General features: G+C 32.4%; 1 non-coding gene across 1 annotated transcript; it reads right to left on the minus strand.

Moving 5' to 3' along the window:
* Positions 1 to 980: 980 nt before the first annotated feature.
* Trnal-caa (transfer RNA leucine (anticodon CAA)) lies at positions 981 to 1,054 on the minus strand. Its single transcript has one exon. It is a non-coding gene; the product is annotated as a tRNA-Leu (tRNA).
* Positions 1,055 to 22,854: the final 21,800 nt, after the last annotated feature.

A 22,854-nucleotide genomic window follows, 5' to 3' on the forward strand; every position in this document is an offset into this window, starting at 1 on the left:
ATACCGCCCTTACAGAAATAAAAGTTTAATCAAGACAATGTAGGATGTTATAATAAATAAGCAAATCAGAGAATAGAAAAGAAAAAATAGCAACAAACATATTAAAATATAGGCATTGTGCTTATGAAAGAGTTTTCATAGCATTTCCCTGTGGGAAATTGAGGAACACCAGTATCTGGAGCTGGGAGAGTTATCACCATATGAAAAAATGAAACATCACCCCCATTTTATACCAAACACTAAAAGCAATCTATACAGGTTTAAAAAATACATAAGGCTTAATATACAAAAAGATAAAAACTTTATGACTTAAAGAAATATCTTTCTAACATTATAAACCCATAAGAGAAATTATCACTTAATATCATTACTTTCAAGTTAAGCTTTCCATTACTTGAAATACTTTCTAAAGAAAATGCAAGATTAGATTGAAATACTTAATAAATAACATATAAACTTATATACAGAAAATATAAGGAATTAATTCATATCAATAATGAAAGGTACACACCCAATAGGAAAATAAAAGAGTCAAAACGCAGAAACACAAATAACTAATAACCATTGATTATCAAGAAAAGAGAAATCAAAATCTTAATGAAATAATGTTGAACAACAATTGGACTACCACACTCTTATTTGAATGTTTTATTTTCAGTCCTTTGGTGAAATATGAAGCAACTAAATGTTGATAAACTGCTGGTGATGTGCAAATTTACAGAATCATGCTGGTAAAAAAGCAACTGGTTTTTTCTGTAACCATCTAAAGGTATGTATATGTTGTAACCTAGAAATTCTCCTAAAATCATGAAAAATACTTAAATTTGTGTGCTTAAAATGTCCATAGGAGCATTTAAAAAAATAGGGGAAAAAGAAATTACAACCTAAATATTTATCAATAGGAGAATAGATAAATTAATCAATAAGGTGGGTTCTTTTTTTTTGTTTGTTTGTTTTTTTGTTTGTTTGTTTTTTGTTTTTTGCAGTACTGGGGATTTAACCCAGGGCCTTGTGCTTTTGAGGCACGCACTCTACCAACTGAGCTATATCCTCAGCCATGGATAAATTAATTATGGGTAGTCAGTCAGTCATATTATGAACTACACATACCAATAAAATTCAATAAATTATAGTTATACATGTAAAATATCAGGATCATTGGGAAAGGATTAACAGATCTAAACAGTGAAAGTTAACGTAAAGAATGATTAACTGTAAGAGAATACAGGGGGAAGTAGATTGCCTAGTAAGAACTTCAAAGCACATAAGAAGAGCAAATATAAGGATCAACCTGTAGCTCTCAGGCTGAGAGTGTTGACAGAAAAGCCCTTACACAAAAACACACACACTACATCTTGAGGTGAGAGTCAGACCCTGGAGGACAGGGCATGGCCATATCTCACTGAATGACCGATAAGAGGGGTGCCACTTTTATGGAATTTGCTGTTAATATATGAAATTGCCTGAAACATCTTCCTGGGAATGAGTCTCAGTATAGGTAGTTGCTACAGAAGGAACAGAGTTAGGAGCTGTGAGCAGCTGCAGTCTTCTGTGTGCTGCTGGCAGTGCATATTAGGAGGTTGTGCTAGAGGACTTTGCTGCAGGAGTCTGCCCTAGGAAAGACCCCTGATTGGTGATAACGCTGCAGTTTTAACAAAATTTAACATGAAGAGACCCAGTTGGCGCATAAAATATTGAAAAAATTCACCCATTATTGCTTATGTTATTTTTTTTCTGTCATATTACAATATTTTTATTCTTTCTTTCTGTCTAGGAATTTGTTTATGGAATCTAAACTAATTTTATGGCCTGTAGTTATTATTCCTTTATGATCACTCTTTTTAATCTAATATTATTAGTGATGTCTCTTTATATTTTTGATTTTAGTAATTTATTTTGTCTCATTTTTTCTCAATCAACTTGTCTGAAGATTTGTAAATTTGTTAGATGAAAAAGCCAATTTGATTTCATTAATTTTCTTTAGTGTTTTTCTTTTCTCCACCTCATTAAATTCTAGTCTGACTTTTGTTATTTCCTGCTTTCTGTTTAGAGTTTAGTCTGGTTCTCCTTGTCCAATTTGGGGTATTGTTTATGATATTACTTTTTTGTAAAGCAGACATTTGTAATTTCAATTTTCTCTTAATGCCCCCTTTTTAAATTTCACCTCATAAGTTTAAGAATGTTGAATCTTCATTTTCATTCATCTCAAAATATTTTCTAATTTTCCTTGTAATATTTTTTTCATTCTTTGGTGACTTAGGGATTTTTGGTTTATTTTCCATTTATTTGTAAACTCTTCTAATTTCTCTGTTATTGAACCTTAACTTCTTTTCATCAAGGTTGGAAAACCAACTTTGATTTCAATCCATTTAAATTTATTTAGAATTCATTTATGACTTCACATTGGATCTATCTGGAAGTGTTCTAAGTTTACTTGGGAATAATGGGTATTCTTCTATTGTCAGGCTAGTGTTCCATGGGCGTCTATTAGGGCTAGTAGACTTGTAGTCTTTTCAACTCTTGTATTTCATTACTGATTTTACATTCATTATTAAAATACATTATTGAGATACATTCATTATTGAAAATGGGACATTAAAATGTCCAAACTTTAGAACTTTGTATTTGTCTCTTCAAGTTTGTTAGTTTTTGCTTTATACAGTTTTGATATTTTGCTGTTAGGTGCACATAAGTTTTTTTGTTGTTAAATATTCCTGATGAATCAATTGTTTTTTCATTATAGTTCTTCTTCATCTATAGTAACATATTTTGCAACAAGTCTGTTCTATCTAGTGTAAATAGTAATAATCTAGCTTTTTGTTTTAGTCAATTTTCTTCTAAGTTCATAAAATTTTTTGTACATTTCTGCCTTATTCTCTATGTATTTCAACACAGGGAACATTTTTGTTTCAGTTCCATTTGACTCCTTTATTCCCCTGTATTGATGAACTTTCTGCTTCTCTGAATATCTAGCAATTTTTATGTTTATTTTTTGCTAATTCTCACATTTTCAATGGACTGTATCTTGTTTGAATTCATTATTATTATTAGAGTGGTACATTTTGATAGTAAAGAATTAATTTACTAATGAATTAGCCTAGGTTTTGGACATTATTTTTAATTTCTGTTAGATAAATGTCCTCAAGTATAGGTTTTCAGAATTGTCAACTCAATACCAGGCATCTTCAGCAGAGTGACTCTTGTCTGGCTGTTCCATATCTTTCAGTGTTGTATGACCTCCAAAATCCCTGCTCAGTTCATTGCCCACAGCAGCAGTTCTCTGCCATGAGTTATGAAGTCACTCCTGGTGCATAAACTAAAGACAGAGGTCATATGCAGATCTCTGGAATCGTTTTTATGCATTTCCTTTTCTCTAGTACTCTGTCCCTCAAACTCCAGCTGCCTCTTCAGTCACAAAATATGAGTTCTGTCTGTTAAGACCACTGTGCTTTTCTGGGGTTCTAATTCACTGTGCTATCATCCCAAAGGGTCACTAGGAAGAAATCCTAATTAATTGTAGCACTAATCTCATGTGTTAGATTTACCTCAAGAATCAGAAAGCCACACTGCCTGATATAAAAACTCTGACAATAGTTGTGTATGTTTTTTCTAGTTTTATAATTGTTTACTGTAAGAGGAAGTTTATAGTATCAATTATACACCAAGACCAAGAGCAAAAGTCAATCTTTGTTTTATTATTGTGAAAAGACAGATATGATTTTTGAAAACAGTTTCAAAAATAGTGACTTTCCTAACTTTATTGAGTTTTTTTATAATCTAATCTACAGGATTGCCCCACCCCTAATTTATAACACTTAAATCCATAGATTTTTTTAAAAACATTTTATTTATGTAACATTTTCAGACATGCATTAAATATGATAATATGAGACTAATTGGAATATACTTCATATCTCTTTTTTCTGGTTTTGTTTTGTTTTTCATTTTGTTTTCATACATTATACACACCAAGTCTGATGCTAATTTTCAGGTATTAGGGTATCTTCTTGAGATTTATTTAAAATTTCATTGCAATTCAAATCTGATATCTTACTGACTGAACAAAGTCATAGGTCACAAACTAATATATGTTAAGACACTTTAATGCTACTAATTAAAGAATTAAAATTTTCATTACCTGGGGTTTGATGCAAGAGAAAAGTAAAAATCAGTAGTATCAGTTTAACTTGAATTTACTGAGACAAAGGCAGCAATCAAATTTATAGCAATTCCTTTTATCCGCACCTTCTCTTTCTTTAGTTTCAGTAACCCAGTGTCAACCATGATCCAAAAATATTAAATGGAAAATTCCAGAAATAAATGTCATATATTTTAAATAGCATTATATCATATTGTTTATACTTATTAGTTTTAGTTATTGTTAATTCCTTATTGTATTTAATTTTTAAGTTAAACTCTTATAGTTGTGCATGTATAAAAATTATATAGTGCATGAATGGTCTGGTACTGTGAAGGTTTCAAGCAACCAGCTGAGGTCTTGAAGTACATTCTCTGTGAATAAAGGGAGACTACTATGTTCAGAGATAAAGACAATTGTGTGAATCTATTTTGATCCAGATTATTTCATTGAAAATAATAGTTTATTACTGGAGTAAAAGGTAGAGGATCTTTAGTTAAAACCTACATTTAGGATCATATTGATATTAATTTTTCAGTTTACTCCTTCAGAAGCCACAAAATAGAGGAAGGAATTAATATTGGTTACTTGTAAGTAACTTGGAAGATGGAGAAACATATTTTCTTATTTTCATAGTAAGATCTCAAGACCGTATCAAAGAGTTGGGGTTCTTTTTGCTTCACAGAGATGACAGGAGAATAATGGTGAATGTTGGTGATATATGTTAAAATATTCATGTATGACACCTGATGCTATTTTCTCCTTTGAATTCTATGTAGATTATAGTCCTTTGCAACTGCTTATATATATGCCAAAATAACTAAGGCATTTTTTACATCAACCAAATAAAATGGAATTATTTCCTGAAACTCTCCTGCTATATTTACTTGGCCTTGATTCTCTGCAACAATTGCTTCCAACGTTAGATAATGTATTTTTAGGTTTTTTTTCCTGCCAGTATTTCAGTGTCTATGCATTTGTACATTTTCATAACTCCTTTTTTGTCCAAATGGCATTATGTGTTTGCACATAAATTCTTCTTTTTTCCCTTGTCATGTCTGCTAATCTTTTTGCTGTTGTTGCTACATTTGGCACTGCAAGTTCAATTTAACTTATGAAAATCAGGCTGTCTATTCTGCTTCATTCATCATCATCAACCAAAATCATTCTGGAATCAAAACTTGTTTCCTATTATCTTGTTATTTTTGGTGATGATATATGGAAAGGAAAGCCGACAGTGGCAGGGCACAGGATTGAACTGTAGTTTATAACAAACATCTGCCTCTGTATGGTAACCTTCTGGAATTTGTGCAAACTCTTATCTACAAAAATCAAAATTCAGAGAGATGCTTTTTCCACCAAATGTTCCTCAGATGCAGAAATCAGTATGTGGGTTATCAAAAAGAAAAAAAATACAAGTGTCAAATACATGTAGAGTGCTCATATTATATATAATTGCAAGAAAAACTCCAGATCAAGTATGTCCTAAGTGAAATGATAATTTTAAATGAAGTTAGAAATTACTATCTTCATATTTTTGAAGTAACATAATTTAATAGGTCACAACACATTTTTGAAAAATGGTTTTGAAAGCAATTGAACATAGTGGTTCTGTTTTACTAGGAACTTAGGAGAAGTATATCCTCAGTTCACTCTTCTAATGCAAACAAGCAGGAGAACATTCTTAATTTATTAAGGTCTGATAACACATGTAAAATAGATAGTATGTTGTTCCCTGGGATTGTAAAAGTAAATACAGCATTGATAATTGTCTTACATAGACATGGAAGGCTATAAATGGAAGTCACTCCAAGTCATTATCTTTTTATCATGCAGGCTTAAATGTTACAATTAAATGACAGATTAAAATGCAATCATTTTAACTATTATACATTATGTCAGTCATATGAATGCTAGATTTTAAAGCAAACACATAAATTCTAAGTATTATAATGCATTCATTATCTGGGTAAGCTTAGAAAAGTTATTTAATTTGGCCATTCATCTATTTTATTCTTTTCAGGCTTTATAGCTTTTAAAAATTCTTTTATAAAATCAAGGATACCTAAATTCTCAAGTAATAAATCAACTTAATTATGAGTATGCTGAACAAAAATATGTTATGGATTATAATAAATGCCTCAAAAATGTTTCTTATCACTTTAATTTTGATGGTATTTTATCTTTTTTGTTTGTTTTGACCACCAAACTTACCTGTACATTGAAATTTCAGTTTTACTATATGTACTCTGTTTGTAAATTGCCTCTAATTTATGTTGTACAAGTTCTTCAAAATAGTTGATGTTGTCATTTCAGCTGAATCTTTTTATTCCATTTTAAAAGTCAAAACACTAGAGTCCAACTACTGAGTATGGACAGAAAAACTCCCTAAAATATCCCAGAGATGTGGTCACTCCATTTGGAAAGTCTCATGAAGCTCTTTTATCAAAAGTGATGTGTTTCAGTTGGGGTGTTGTTATTCTTATTAAACTCAAATATTATCCATTTGTCTAGATTTTCCTTTTGGAGATAAACACAGAAAAAAATTGAATCCTGAAATGATACCAAAATTCTTCATATACTTAGGAAATTCATAATTTCCCCAAAGCTTTCAATATATCAGGTGAAAAAATCCTATGTATTTCCCCATGATTTTCAGACATGATTTTCAGATCCCCTAATTTTCAGATGGGGCCTGTTTCCAAACATACTAAAATTATGTTTTTTAACAGCTTCATACTTCCAAAAATATGCACAGTTTTCTAGATATGATCGGACCTATACTTACCTTTTTTGTCCCTTAAACACCATATTTTCTTTACTTAAAATTGTGTTAATATTGTTACCAATACTATTAGGTATTATATTGTTTGTTCATGTTAAATATAATTATAAAGACATGGTTATTTTATTCATTTATCCATTTGATAAATACTCAAAAATAAACACTACATTTACTTTGAGTTAAAAGTTGTGATAAGCAGATGATGATACATAATGGGGGGTGGGAGGGAGTCAAGAATGGAGGAAGGAGGGACTGTATAGAGGGAAAAGAGGGGTGGGAGGGGTGGGGGGAAGGAAAATTAACAGAATGAATTAAACACCATTACCCTATGTAAATGTATGATTACACAAATGGTATGCCTATACTTCATGTACAAACAGAGAAAAAAGATGTACCGCATTTGTTTACAATAAAAATTTTTAAAAAGGTGTGTTATGTACTAGAAGATACAAATGAAATAAGGATTTAAATACAGTTATTGAAACTGATTAATTAATACAAAGTTCAATACAGTACAGATAGTTGGCAATTGAATTACAGAAATAAATTATTTATTACATAGTGTTAATCATAAAGGTTTCCTTGGAGGTGCTATATAAATAAGCTGCATCTTGAAGAATAAGTAAAAGGAAATTAGAGCAGAAAGCACAGCAAAGTGAAATAACGTCATGATTCCCTGGACAAATCCAAGAGTTTATAAGGAGATGTGTTGGGACTCTAAACCAACTAAAATAAAAGTCATTGCTTAGACATTTTCCAAGATTCTAGATAAAGTGTTTTTTTTTTTTTATATTTACCTTTGTTAGAATATTTTAATTCCTCCTATCCCACTTTTTGAAAAAAAAAATAAATGCAATGAAAGACCACTAATAAACGATGGCAGGATGACTACATTTACACATCTTTTCTCTTTCTATAAAACTAAAATGATATAAGTAAAGGGATGAAAGCCCATAAATCCAAATCAGTCAAAAGCTTAAGAGTGACAGTGTAATACGTATATTGAAGATTTCAATGTACACAGGAGGATGATAAGCAGATAGAGAAATAAGTGTTGAAACTGGTAGGTAAAGGAAACTACAGTCTTTAGGGGATTCCTAAAAATAACAAGAAGATGACAAACTTTCCCTTTCTTTTCCTCCAAAAAGAAAAACATTGAAGATATTAGGTACTTGGGATGGAAAAGCCAGGGAGAAGAAAGGAAAAGAAACTGGAAGCAGTGGGATTAAAATCAAATCAGTTAATTGAACATACTACAACCCTCTTTCCATCACTGTTCAGTTATACCTGCTTTGGCAGAAATTCTCAAGTTTCCCAGATAAACTTAAGAGTAAGAGAAAATACTTATTTATCTGGCATTAATAAATCCTCAAAAAGACAAAAAGAAAAATCCATGACCCTACCCATCTGCATTAAAGCAGATTCTTCTAGCTAACATGGCATATCCACATATACAGAACACCCAAAAGATTTTTGATTCCTAAATTACACGTAGCCAAAGAATATTCAACAGTTAATAAAATCACCCAATTTGAGGCAGAGACCACTAAAACAGAAAATATCATTTTATACTAAAAGGAAACATCATAGACTACTAAAAGGAAAAGGGAGTAGATATTTGGATGTCAGCTTGGAAAGAGATATTGTATCCAGACAGAACAAGAATTAGATCATGGAAATTTAATCTGAGGGACTGAAATGAAAAAAAAAATTGGAAAATGTTAATGAAAGAGGAAACAAATTAAATCTCTTAGAAATTAGAATTTAAAATATGGTATAAAATATGAAATATAAATGCCGGGAACAGAATGTCAATCCAAGAGTTCTAACTTGGAACCTGTCTGAGTAGAGACAGACAAGATACAGGCAAAAAAACTATCAAAGAAATAATACAAGCTGAGCGTTCCAGAACTGAAGGACACATATCTTCAGAGATAAGGATCAAAAGTTCTCAGGGAAATAAATGGAAACAAAAAACTCAAACACAGAACATCACTGTGAAATTCGTGAGAAAACTAAATGGAAAATCTCTGAAGTTTCTGCATACATCATCCACACAAGAATAATAATCATAATGATTTTGAACTTCTCAGTGTAGATTGTGAGCATAGACTTCCATGTCTGGAAAAACTGCTAATCAATTACTCAAAATAGAATATAGACATTGTCAGTAATGTAAGCAACTCAGGAAATTTAACTCCTACTCATTTTTCCTTGGTGAGCCATTTGAGAATGTGCTCTTATAAAATACAAAAGTAAACAAATAAGGCATGGGAAATCATCATTCCTCATATTGCAACAAAAATAAGATCTGGGATATCAGCATTGAGTCAAAAAGAATGAAGAAAAAAATAGTCCAGTTTGGGTCAAAAGAACATTGAATTTTTAGAGGGAGGATCTTAAAATGCAAAATATAATAATGATAATAAAAGATAAAGTAACTGGACATTAAAAAAGTTGAGAAAAATTAGGCAATTAATTCAGGAAAGACAGAAAACACTCATATTCTCAAAGAGACCCATAAACTCACACTATAAAGAGAAGTAATTATGTATCATATTTCTGTCTCTGTAGGGGACAGCACCAACAGGATCACGAACAAATCAGCACCAGTTAGTGATTTAACTGGAAATAGGTATGTCTATTATGACTGGAAGTGCAAAAGATAATGTCCAAAAGAGACAGGGAGTGATTTTTAGATCTCTCTCCTAAGGAAACTAAAATTATGTTCCTTTTAGGAGTGGGACAGAGGGTAAGAAACAATTCACTGTGAAGCTTCCTCCCCTCATCTCTATTGATTTTCAACCTTACCTCTTACATCCTCTTCAACTCAACAGTCATTCTCCTGTGCTGTCCTTTTCTAGTTGAGAAAAAGTAATGGGTAACTCAGGTCAAGAGAAGTGAAGTGTGCAGAGGAAAAATTCCAAAGTTCACCTGCATATCAATAGGATAGAAGTTTCCAATCTGGACTTGAAGTCAGCTGCATGTTTGCTTCTACTCTTTTGGCATTCCATACATATCAAGCATACCACATCAATTATGATGCACTGGAAACTGTCATTTCCCATTAAGTCAGAAGAAAGAACATATGTCTTCTCTATTATTCCTGAAATGAAATTATTTTACAAACAGATCATTTCAGAAACCAAAATTATGATTTTGTACATTTGTTTTGAGATTTTTTGTCATTCTCAATTTGTTGGATGTCTAAGTTTTTATTTTTTTGATCAACAATGTAGGAAGTAATTACTACAGATTTAGTCACATATTTTATTTTCCTTTTAGCTATATATCAAGTCTGTTTAAATCTGCACACACACACTACTTTCACAATAGTTTCTATTGACTTCAACCGATCACACTCTCTACTGATGCTCCCTGTGAGACAGAAAAGAAAGAAGCTTGTTCATAGATTCCCTGTAGCACATCACTACCATTGATCCATGGTTTTAAGGGCTTTAGTCACTAATTTCCTCCCACCAATGGAGAGACCCATTGCTCAGTGTGTTTAGGTTCTTATGGCTGCCCACTGTGACTCCAGTTCTTAATCTGCCTGAAAGTGTCAAAAGTCACGCTGCTGTTTGGAAGGAGAGTGATTTTTTTTATAAAACCTGCTACTGGGAGTGATGCTTCTCTTAGTACTAAGATGCCCGTGATAATGGAGAAAGCTCTGAAATACATTTATTCTGTCCACTCTTGAATAAATACCACTATACTTCATGTACATATGCCAGATAATATTTTAACAATGTATTTGCACTCAAGGAACTCCAATATAGATATATGCTTAGAAAATCTGAATGATAATTCTTATCAATAATGTTCAAATATAATTAAAAATAATAGTGCTATTAACAAAAGAAATAAGTTTGATATTGTTAAGATTCATGAGAGAAAATTCGAGGTTACTGTTTATAAGCTTGGATTCATGTAAAGTGGGCATATGAGTAGTTTTTCTTATTAAGGGTGTATTTGAATTTATACAATTAGGTCAAATGTGTTAAATAGCATAACATATATAAAGATGTTTAACCACACTGGTAATCAAATAAGCACAAATTGAAACATCAATGATGTATCATTTTTCACTTTTTAAAATTAGGAATATTGAAAAACTAACACTACTTGATATTTATAATATTTCTGGTAGGAGAAGAAATTAGTTCATTCATTTTAGAAGGTTATTTATCAACAGTAAACCATTAAAATGTTTATCCTCTACACATTAATCTCATATTTGGGACTCTATCTTATGATATTAACCTAACACATACAAATAGCAGTATAAATAAGTGTCTAGTCCAATATTATTCTAAACCGGTAAAGGTTATCTTAGAACATGCAGATCAATTAAAATATGATACAGCTATATTATGTAATGTATCAATTCATCATGGGTCATATCAATTAAATTTAGAAGTTAGCATTGGGCAAACTTAGTACTTGAGAAAAAAGTGAAACCAGAATGTATAGTTGCATTTTTATTGATCAGACACTTTTTGATGTGAGAGATTCAAATTAACTGGTCTATGACGATTAGTAGAGTTTAGAGTTGTTCAAAGAATTGAAAAAGTCTGTAAAAAAAATCAAACCTGTAAAGAAGGACTGAATCTGAGACACAAGAGGGAACACCACTACTCCAGCCAAGGACCCCAGAACTTCCTGTTTCTTCATCTCCTTCCCTTTACTTTGAGTGTTTGTTTCACTTTCTCTTCCAAGCACGATGCTATATACAGTGAGGGCCAGGGCCCCCTACACTTCAGTGTTTCTGTTTGAAAGGATCTGCATCCAGTGGGGAACAGGCTCTCTCTAGGGAAGGTCTCTGTCTCAGTGTCATGGATCTTTCCTTCCCAAAGTAAGAGGGAGTCGACACACGCCTGCTGTAGGGATCTTTGTGCCACTGATATCACCTTGGTGCATGTTCTTCCCGGAATAAAAATAACATGACACAAAAACATTACTAAGGAAAACTCCTAGGAAGACATATACTAATAATGTGAATTTTTATTGGGAGTAGGATAATAAATCTTTAAAAAAAATGATCAGAAAATCAACAAAATAAACAAACCCTCCCAATTGGTCATTTTTCATATTTTCTACAATCTACAAACATCTTGTATTATTGTTTTTTATTGTTCCATAACAATTAAATAGTGTACCACAAATATGTGAGGGGAAGAATCAAAATAAATATACAGTAATATAAAGATGTCAGTACATCATAGACGTGGAAAAACCATCTTGAGTAATAGGATATGAGTTGCTTGGTGGCACATGGGTATTTCTAGGCATTTCTATATCAAACCACCATATAGAAATATGAGCTTTTTAATCAATTGAATAATGATGCAGCCAGGAAGAAAGGTAGACAGCAACACATGAATACATTGAACAGAAACCAAAAAGCCTGTCCCTACTTTTTGAAGAATAAAGTTAAAAAAAATGCAATTGTTTGCTAAGTAATACTGGCAAATTTTCTAAAAACTAATCAAAACAGGTTGGTACATAAATCAGTCTTACCCCACAATTCGTGTAGCTTAAACTATCAGTCATGATATTTTTCCCTGTCTCCACAAAACTGGTTACAAGAACTTTCCCTGTGGATGTGATTTGTCAAATCCAGTGTTTTACATTTTCAGTAGCAGGAGAATCAGTCTAAGTCTATCCAGTGTAGTAAAGTTTATAACAACTTTCAGAATTGGGAGATTACCAGTGTAATGGGAGATTACCATCCTCTTGAAACATAACCATTTAGTATATCAAAAGTTAAAAATTTGATAAGTTGTCTTCTCTGATATATTCTTATAGTTTATGACTATAAACCTACATTACAGATGACTTACCTCCTCATATTAAAATATTAAGACCTTCTATCTAAATGTCAGGAAAAATCAATAATAATGACAAATTAGCACACTTTCTGAGTTAAGAACCCTAAATAATGTAAAAACAATTTTGTGCTAATTTGTATTACTTTGGCTTTATAAATTCTGATCAAATGTAAACATTTTTGGATGCTTCCCCATTAAGATCTATTCTGTTTACTTGAACACATGGTCAATTTGTGGTGAAATATTTATTTCTCATGCCCTGGGTTTGTGGGTTGGGGGTGGGGTCTAAAGGTGCCTTTCCTTAACAGCTAGATGGAAGAAGCACTGCTTAGTGGGACATGTGGGGATACACGAGATAGAGACAATATATTACATACACTACATGAAAATTATTCACAGACATATGTTAGAATGACCTTGACTTATTGATGGTAAAATTTAGAAAAAATTGGTAGGAAATCCATTCATGTATCCACCCTGTTATTAATAGTAGGCAGAGACATAGCCATCAAGGATGGTGGATAAATAAAGAAGAAATGGAAGCAAAAGCTAGTTGTGAGGATGTGCCTAATGGCCCAGGAGTCTCAAAACTCAACATGACTAATCACAGACATCTTCTGCACTTTACTTCACATATTTTCTCATGGCTAAGGTATAAGAAGAAGAACAAAACAACATCTGAATAATCAAGCCCAGATCCTCTTCTCTCTGTTTCAGGATCTATCTCCTACTTTCAGAGAATAAGTAGCCAGAATTTAATAACAGTTGAAACATTTAAGATGGATTGAGTTGTTCAAAACCATACTATGATGTCTCTGTCCTTTCAGAATAAAAGGCAAGGATCTTACAATGACTTACGAGACCCAATATACTCTCCCCAACCCTACCATGGTCTCACCTCTCTTGATTTCATCTCAGTGTTCTTATCTTCTCCTACATAATCCTGAGCCCATCACCCTGTTATTTCAAAATAATGCCAGAAATGTTCCAGTTTTGAAATTTTTCTTTATCAACTATTTATGTATATTCTTCCGGTAGGCATTATTGGATTCTCTCATTCTTCAAATCTTTGCTTAAATATTAACTTCTCAGACTCTCCCAAAGAAAATGATTTGAAATGGCAATACTCCACATTGCCCACAACACTTCTTATTCAATACTACAGTTTATATCTTACTACTTATCTGACATACCATAAGTCTTAGATGAGATTTCACCAATAGCAGATGAGTGCAAATAATTTATGAGGAAAGTGATCCCAGAAAGCACCAATAGAGGAAGAGAGAAGTGAGAGGAAGAAGGAAGGACATGATTACAGGATGTATTAAAGAGCAGGTTGCAGGATTGGGGTTTTAGCTCAGTTGGTAGAGTGCTTCCTCCACATGCACAAGGCCCTGGGTTCGGTCTCCAGCACTGCACACCAAAAAAAAAATTTAAAAAAAAAATTTAAAAAAATGCAGGTTGCTACTGGAGCCAAATGGACCCAATTGCCATGGGAACATGTGAGCAAATACTGACAACATCCCTGAGTTGTCCCACCCACACTGCAAGGAAAGTGGACTATTTAATTGTGAATTCATTTATATCTTTTACTTCTCTGCAAACATATGCAGAATACATTCAGGTATCCATAGAAAGCCCTCAGGCAATTTGTCAAAGGTATTTAGAGTAAGAAACCATGGGGGTCTAAACACACTGGAAAAATATTTGCTTGAATTTATCTGCCATGGTGTACTTTTTTCACAATTAAACTCTATTCATTGCACATATTAAATCCATTCACTGTTAACTATTACTGATTCTTTGAGGTGATGGTTAATCACTATCTCCAAATAAAGTGAAAAGCAGGAGTATTACTGGGAAAAGTTACAGAGCCATATTACTGCCATTGATTTCCATACTATAATTTTGTCACTTGAAATGTAAGCCAGACCATAACTGAGGAGATTAACCTCTCATTCCCGTGTTCTATCTTGCTATGGCCCCTTCAATTATGCTTTCATAGCAAAACCACTAAGCTTCCTTCCAGTAAATTTATTAGATTCACACAAACTCATCCCTACACCAGTCACTAGAAAAAATTTTATCCCCTAATGATAATAAAGATCAATTACCCCTGCTAGTGTACCTACCACCTTTCTTTCCACACTAGTCTTCTGTCAAGAGAATCCCAAATAGCAGCTATAGATTTAGATTGCTTTGTATTGTTATGGAAGTATCCCATTTCCTCCAAGAACAAATACACTTAATTACAAAGATTTTGAAGATGTAGAGGACTGGGAAGCACACATTCTGTAAATGGAACATGGGAAGAATGGGAGAGTGGTCATGTCTACCTCTAACACTTGCTGTCGGCAGATATGGAAGCTGGCTGGCTATAAGATACACAAGGCCAATACGGGTCATTGTTTTTTTAAAGCATGTACACATATTGAAGAAAATCAGATGCCATCCTCAAGATGGTGCCTTACATGTGCCTTTAAAAGGTCAATCCAGAGTTTTTATTAGATTGCCAACTTGTACCTTTAGTCAACAACATAGGTATTTTCTAAGTTATTTTATGTGTAAATTATCCTGGTATTTATGCTATGGAGAAAATATGAATATTCATTGAATTTGATCCGGTGATGTTTACTGTGGCCAGGTGGTATGTTCTCATCACGAACTCCCTCCTAAGTTTACATGTATTTTAAGTTGCCTGGTATGCACTTTTAAGACAAATCTTTAAAAATATAGAGCAACTTAATCTCAGAAAGATATCGATAAAGCTAATGAAATCCAACAAACTAATGTTGATAAGTTAATTTGGTAAATAAGTCAACATACCAGCAACTCATAATTGCCATATTTACCTATTAATTCCTATATTTTCTATAGGAATCTCTAAAGGATGTTGACTTGTAGAAAAAAATTTGTAATATAATTCATAAGACTATAAACCTTGAATAATTTTCTTAACCTCTGAAACCCAATACAACTTAGTGTGATTTTGCAATTTCACTTGTGACTGTAGAGCAGGAAAACCCATTTTCTACATGAATTTTGCCTGTCTGTTCCAAGTTATCTGACTACATCTATGAGGTGGTCAAAACCATCAAGGACAGGCAAATCCTTATCCTTATAGACTAAGGAAATGCCATTACTTGTGAACACAGAAACCTGATGTGAATAAATTATCATGAGAATTAGTGGCAGAACTAACTTTTCCCAATAGGTGGGTTCAGTATTCTACTGTTAATTAGTGGTGAAGATTATAACATCAGTGATCTTGCAGTTGTGATCACCATTATTAGCTTAAGGATAAAATGATTGTTACCAAAAGCTTCAAGAGGTATATGCACATTGGGATAAGGAATGAGACTATAGAAAGTAGACTGGGAAGCAGGAAAAAATGTTTAAAGTAAGCATGAAATGCTTAGGCTACTGTGATTAGGATTTTGTAGCTGATGTTCTACATTTATTTATTCATTCAACAAATGTGCATTGAGTTTCTGATGTGTGCAAAGCACCCTTCCAGAAATTGGAGATATGGTAGCGATAATACAATAATCCCTGCCCTGTGGATCTGATAATCTGAGAGTAGTTTACAGAGAGAAAGAAACAGATTTTTAAAAAATATATCATTAGCAAGGTATATGGTATGAAAGATGGTGTGATAAAGTGATACAGAATTAAATGCAAAATAGGAAGAAGCACAATAATGGGGAGTGTTTGAATTTTGTTGAAAGAGTGTTCATTATAACCTGCATTGAAGTGAAGTGAATGAAATTCTGAAGAGGTAAAGTAACAAGTCATGAGGATTACAGAGAAAGAGAAATCCTGGTTTTAGTGAGAAGATGGGTAAAGGTTCTGTCATGGAGCATCAAGACAGACCTGCTTGCTAAAGAGAGCAAGGAAACAAATCATAGGAGCCAAGGTCAGTCAGAAAGCTAACCAGAAAACAGATCATGGAAGACCTTCAAATTCATCATCTGCTCAGAGTGAGATGTGAAGCCATTGGAGTGTTTTGGGCAAAAAAGTAGCATGATCTGACTCAAGTGCTAACACAATCCTCCTCATTTCTGTGCTAAGTAGACAGAAGGCTTAGCTGGCTACAGAAGGAACAGTAAAGAGAAAAAGTGTGAAAATTCAGGAAGGAGAGACTTGTCCATGGGCAGGTTGCAATCAGAAAAGTGAGAATTAGTTTTATTCTTTAAGAATTTTGAAAATAAAGGAAGATAGAATGCTTCATAGAAAACTGTAGTTGTCATTTAGTGGTTTTACAAAGAACATGTTTTGGTGGCAATATGAGTTTAACTGTTATATTTTAAGTTGAGAGTGCTCACCTATAAATTAGGTGGAAGTATCGATTGGGCTATTGTATACATTGATCTGGAGTCCATAAGAGCTTAGTTACAGAATTTAAAGCATTAGAATAGTGTAATAGCCAAAGGAGTGAGTACAGATGGAGGGAGAAAAAAAGAGCTACAGTAACATTAGATCTTGAATGTTATCATGAAATAGCCCTTTTCTTTGAAATTAGTCTTTACATTAAAAACATCACTTGATCTCACAGTCGATAGCTGAGCCAATAAAGTAGCCATTCATTTCCTAGCTATTAGTTAATAATTTAGTCATGTTCAGCTTCTACAATAATTCAACTCTCATTTAATAATTCAGTGAAATTTCAAAATGGGTTTTTCTAATGCTCTCAGTTCACCCTTAAGGTGAATAATCTATACAACATGTATAGTATAATCAGGAAGGAGCAAACATACTTTTGAATATCTGATGAAGGCCACCAAGGAGATATATATATATATATACACACACACACACACATATTCCAAATAACAGTGCGTCATTGAACTCAAGAATCATTACATGCAATGTTAATGCATGAAAATATGTAAATTCATGGTTACTACAATATGCTTTTCCTAAATATAACTCACAGGTGTAATGGATAGAAAAATAATAGTGCATATCTTTCTAGCAGTAAAAGTGACAAGTATTAAATTTTGCAGATTTAAAAAAATCATGCTAGTCACATAGGGAAAAAGTCAAGAAGTAGGTTGCATGCTGAAAGCAGGTAATTTGAGGAAGAGTTAATTAACAGGGCAAAGTCGACAGGTAAGATGCAGGAGGTAATTCGGTAAATGTCATAAAATTAGTAAGTTGTACAATTGTCATTAAAATGTAAGTCTCACTATAAAGTTCACAGATTTAACATGTTTAACACCTCATGCCATATATATATGTATATATGTGGCATATATATATATTATATATATAATATATATATATATGTATCTCCTGTTTGGAATAAATAATTCAAGAAAAAAATACCCCAAATTGCAAAATATTTCAATAGGTCAGTTCATGTACATGGAGCTTTGGATATTAATATTTTTAGAGTAAAAAATGTGTTGTCCAATTAGAAAAGACCAATTAAATTTATGGTCTGCATAGTATTTAATAAAATTGTAATTACTTATAAGAAAATGATCTAGCTGGGTGCTGTTGGGTACACCTGTAATGCCAGAGGCTCGGGAGGCTGAGACAGGAGGATCACGAGTTCAGTCAGCCTCTGCAACTTAGGGACTGGGAATATGGCTCAGTGGTTAATCACTCCTGGGTTCAATCTCTGGTACCAAAAATTTTTTAAAGAAAAAAATGGTCTAACATACTTCAATCTTTGCCTTATTTATGGGAAAAGAAACTTACCAGATGTAGGTAGCTATAGGGGTACTGGTGATTAGTTATAAACACTGGGATATTCTGAGAATAAGGGGATGTTTTAAATAATGTCAGAAAACTTGCACTATAAGTGGGTGTGGTCACTATTGTGCTTAGTATTTGACATTTGTTTTCCCTTTTCTGCTATCCAAATTCAATCTTATTTCAAAGTCAAACTCATGCCATCTCAGAACTGGGCCATGAAACAAATCGAATATGCACTCATACTGTCCTTAGCATCTATAGACAAAGAGAGCTTTTATACACAGGGAGCCAGCAAGGGCTAATTAGTTTTTCAATCTTATGGTCAGTTAAATCCATCATCCTCAGTACCATCCTCACAATCCAAAATAAAAGATTGCCTACTCCCCAGTCTCTATAATAGTACTTACTTAATGCTTTGAGATTCTATCCCCTGACCAAACTTATGACTTGTCACTACATTCAAACCATAATTAGGAAAATTATTAAAAAACAATCAAATGAGTACTATCTTCTCCAGCACTTGGCAGTAAAGTTACTGCAATCATATGAGGCAGAAGCATGTTCTCTGCTCATGCTATCACTGTTGAGACCTACGAGAAGAAGCACTTTCTTTCCTCACCAGGTTTCTTAGGCAATCTGAGTGTGCTGAGTTGAGGCTTTATTCTCCTCTTGCTCTTTTATTGCATGCTAAGAACCGATGGACAATTCAGAGTGTGAAGGGAGGGAGCTCTCTGCCTAAACATCAAGTTTTCCTCCCCTTATTGGCATGATGGGAACCTACTACAGAGGTTTCTTTAGGTGAATGTTTATATTCCTTAGATTTAAAGCAAAAAACTTGAGACAAACTTGTGAACATATCTGTAGCATATTTAATGTTCTTTGGACGAATAACTCTGCTCCTCTTAGGTTAATATCATTTAACTATGCCAACCACCTCTCCTTGTTGTTATGTTTTGATCTTCAAGTCACATTTTATTATAATATTTTAGTCTCTGACCTATTACTTTATTCTCCTCTTAAGACTTCCTTGCATATATGGAACACTGAAAAAAATCTATGAGTATGGCAGTTCTTTGTTCTTCTTTCTCCTGTGCTTTCCCCATTTACTACACATCTGTCAATCATTTCCCTGACTACATCTTCATAATTTATCTATCTCTGATACAGTAATTTTAGAAAACCAATAACTGCTTTATTCTGTTCTTCTTTTTTTCACCAAAAATCTCCTACACATATTCTTCTGTATTTTCCTTAAATTGGGACAATAAAACACCATGTTCCTGAATACCCCCTTTTTCTAAAAACCTAGCCAAGATAAGGGAATAATGACAGTTAGGCTGGGCTGGAAAGTTCAGATACATATGATTTAGGACACTGACTTTCTTTTGTGCACACTGGGAATGAGGGAAAGGAGGAAGCTACTTTCTTGCAACTATAGAAGGATAGTAGCTCCTAGGGATGTGGGTCATACAAGCTAATGATGATGATGTCACTGCTTCTGCAGTCTAACATATAACACCTTCTCTGAGTCGGGGTGGATGTGGAACTGAAGACATTGTGGAAAGAAGAAGTGTCACTTCCCCTGCCAGGTACCACTGGACAAAACACCAAGAGGGAGAAGAAGCACTGCTTGGTAAAATATCTTGCAGAAAAGAGGTGCTACCTGCTGACTGTCACCACTAAACTCTTCTTGGAGCAGTCACTGATCTCTTGAAAGCCTTCCCCCAATAAATCATAGAAATCATGCACTTGCTTGGCCTTTCTGCAACCTACCCCACTGCCAATGCACAGTTGGGCTGTGGCTATGACATCAAAGCATTAAGTTGTTCATTGTATATAACTTAGTAGTATCCCCCTACTCTGTTTAATATCTTCCCTGTGCGCCAAGAATTATTACCCACAAATATTTAATAGTCAATTGAAACAACTATGAAATGAAACCCTATTGTCTTTTATCTGAGTTTAGGGTTCCCAAATGTGGATGAAAGGCCTCTTATGAATCCATTTATCAAAAAGTGCTACAAGGAGCAGCATGTTTAAAGGAGGGAAAAAAGGAACAAGTTAAAAAAAAAAGTAAAAGATCAAATGCAGAGGCTTCATTGCAATATATATATAAATATATTTTTTTCTTCAATGAATTACCAGTTGTCTTCTCAGAATTTTGAAGCATAAATGGCCCTTCAGAACTACCTCAGAGATAATAAGTTTGAGCCTCTGTATACCTACCACCTTCATCAAAGTCAGACTCAATTTTTAGAATATTTAAGAGCCTAATGAGTAGTCTCCTTGCTGAATTCATATCCTTAGCCTGGTTTCCACTGGATTATCTTTTCTCATTAATTCATTTTAAAGTGGTTATATCTGATAGAGTATCAATGATAATCCTGACTAGTTATTAGCATTTCAATATTTTTCTATTTTTCTTTTGACTTTATTTATGATCATTTTAATATAAATAATATATATATAAAATAACAATAGAGATTTTCAGTTTAGTAAAATATTTACAGTTTTATAAAAAATACATCAAAACCCCAGTCTTGTGTCAAAATATCTTGCCATACTCTGGATAACAAATGTGTTTCTTAAATTTGAATTTTTGTATTTTAGTCATTATTCAAGCACAAATTTACTTTATGATAAAATATATGTGTCCTTATTTTTATTATTGATACATAGACAACAATTCATGCACAGTGGTTCAAAAATATCACTTGAAAATTATGATACATGCCAAACTATAAGACCTTCTTCTTGACTGGTAAAACTGTCTATTCTGATTCCAAAATAATGGGGCTTTTAATAGAGTCTTTACAGTTTTTGAATTGAGTTGAAAGAGTAACAATGAATAGGGGAAGGATGGGAAGAAGTGATCACTGGCTTTCTAAAATAAATAGTAAAAGTTTTTAGTGCCTTCATTTTTAAGGGAAGAAAAGCTTAAAATAAACATTTTTGTTTTAAGAAATTATTAAAATAAAAAAAATTAGTCAAAAGAAAGTAGCAGGATGGAATTAAATTTTTTAAAAGTGGAATCAATAAAACAGAAATTAAAAGGAAAAACAAAAAAGTAATCTTTCATTAGATTTACAAAAGCAGGATGATTTTTCAAAAGAGAGACTGAATAAATAATGACCACATATGAGAATTTTTAAAAATTGTAAGAGAACATCAAGGGCAATAATATCATAATAAAGAATTGTAAAACTAAGGGAGATCATCAAACTGTAAGTAAGCAAATCTAAATAAAGAACTACTAGATAATTGGCCTCAATTATCATAGAATAGGGAAAAAACATTAAACTCCTACTTTTTAAAAGTTATCATTTCAAAGTATTTATCTTAGTTACATTTCACCATTAAATAACAGTTCATACTTAACAGTGATGTTATAACATAGAAAAAAAATAAGAGTTTTCATTTAATTATGAAACTAGAAATCTAAACAATCAAACAAATATAACTACTTCAGAAACAAAATGATTAAGCTCAAAAGAAATGAGATCTAAAAAAAAAAAGAAATGAGTCTAATTTAGCATCCATTTCTAATAAAACTCAGAAAGCAGAGATAAATTCAATGTGACAAAAATCATATAAATGAAAACGAAGCAAATTTTATTTTGATGATAATAATTTTAAAGCCATATGTTTTAAAATCTAGTAGAAGTTAAGTTTAATGTCTAGCACCAGTATGTGACATTATTTTGGAGGTTCCAGCAAATATATTAAAATAAAAGAGAAAAAGAAGTACAAATATAAGAATAAAAAAAAATTCTTTCCAAATATGTAATGATTCATCACAAAAACCAAAGCTCTAGTTTTACATGGATCTGAATTTAATTAATAGTGGGATTTGTCAAGCTTGCTGCTAGCAGAAAGTATTCTAAGCCAATACCTTTTTCAATATTAGCAATACATAATAAAAAATGGAAATGTAAAAAATTGTATCCACTAAAGTTTGTTACTCAGACCTAAAAGTAACTGAATTATTCAGACATAAATGTAATAATAAAGGTGCAAGAACAATATTAAAAAACCAAAATCTTTTTCTGAATGAGATAAACAGGAGATAAAAATTTGAAAATCATACTATGTTCTTGGTAAGGAATAATTAATATAACAAATGCCAATTTTATTAAAATTTGCATATAAATTTAGATTTATTACACTTCCAAAATTATATTATAAGCAAATTTTAAAACATCTTTAAATAAATGCAGTAAAAATGACAGAAGAGATTAAATACAATGGCAGCAACATATAAAAATGGAGAATAGGAAAGTGGAGATGGATTAAAAATAAGTCTACTGTAACCTTAAATTCAATATTAACAAAGGATTTATAGAAAAAGAAAATTAAAATCAAATAATCAGTTCAGAATCCTTTATATCTAGGAAAAA

This window comes from Sciurus carolinensis, chromosome 4, assembly GCF_902686445.1.
Source record: "Sciurus carolinensis chromosome 4, mSciCar1.2, whole genome shotgun sequence".
In the NCBI taxonomy this organism is placed as follows: Eukaryota; Metazoa; Chordata; class Mammalia; order Rodentia; family Sciuridae; genus Sciurus; species Sciurus carolinensis.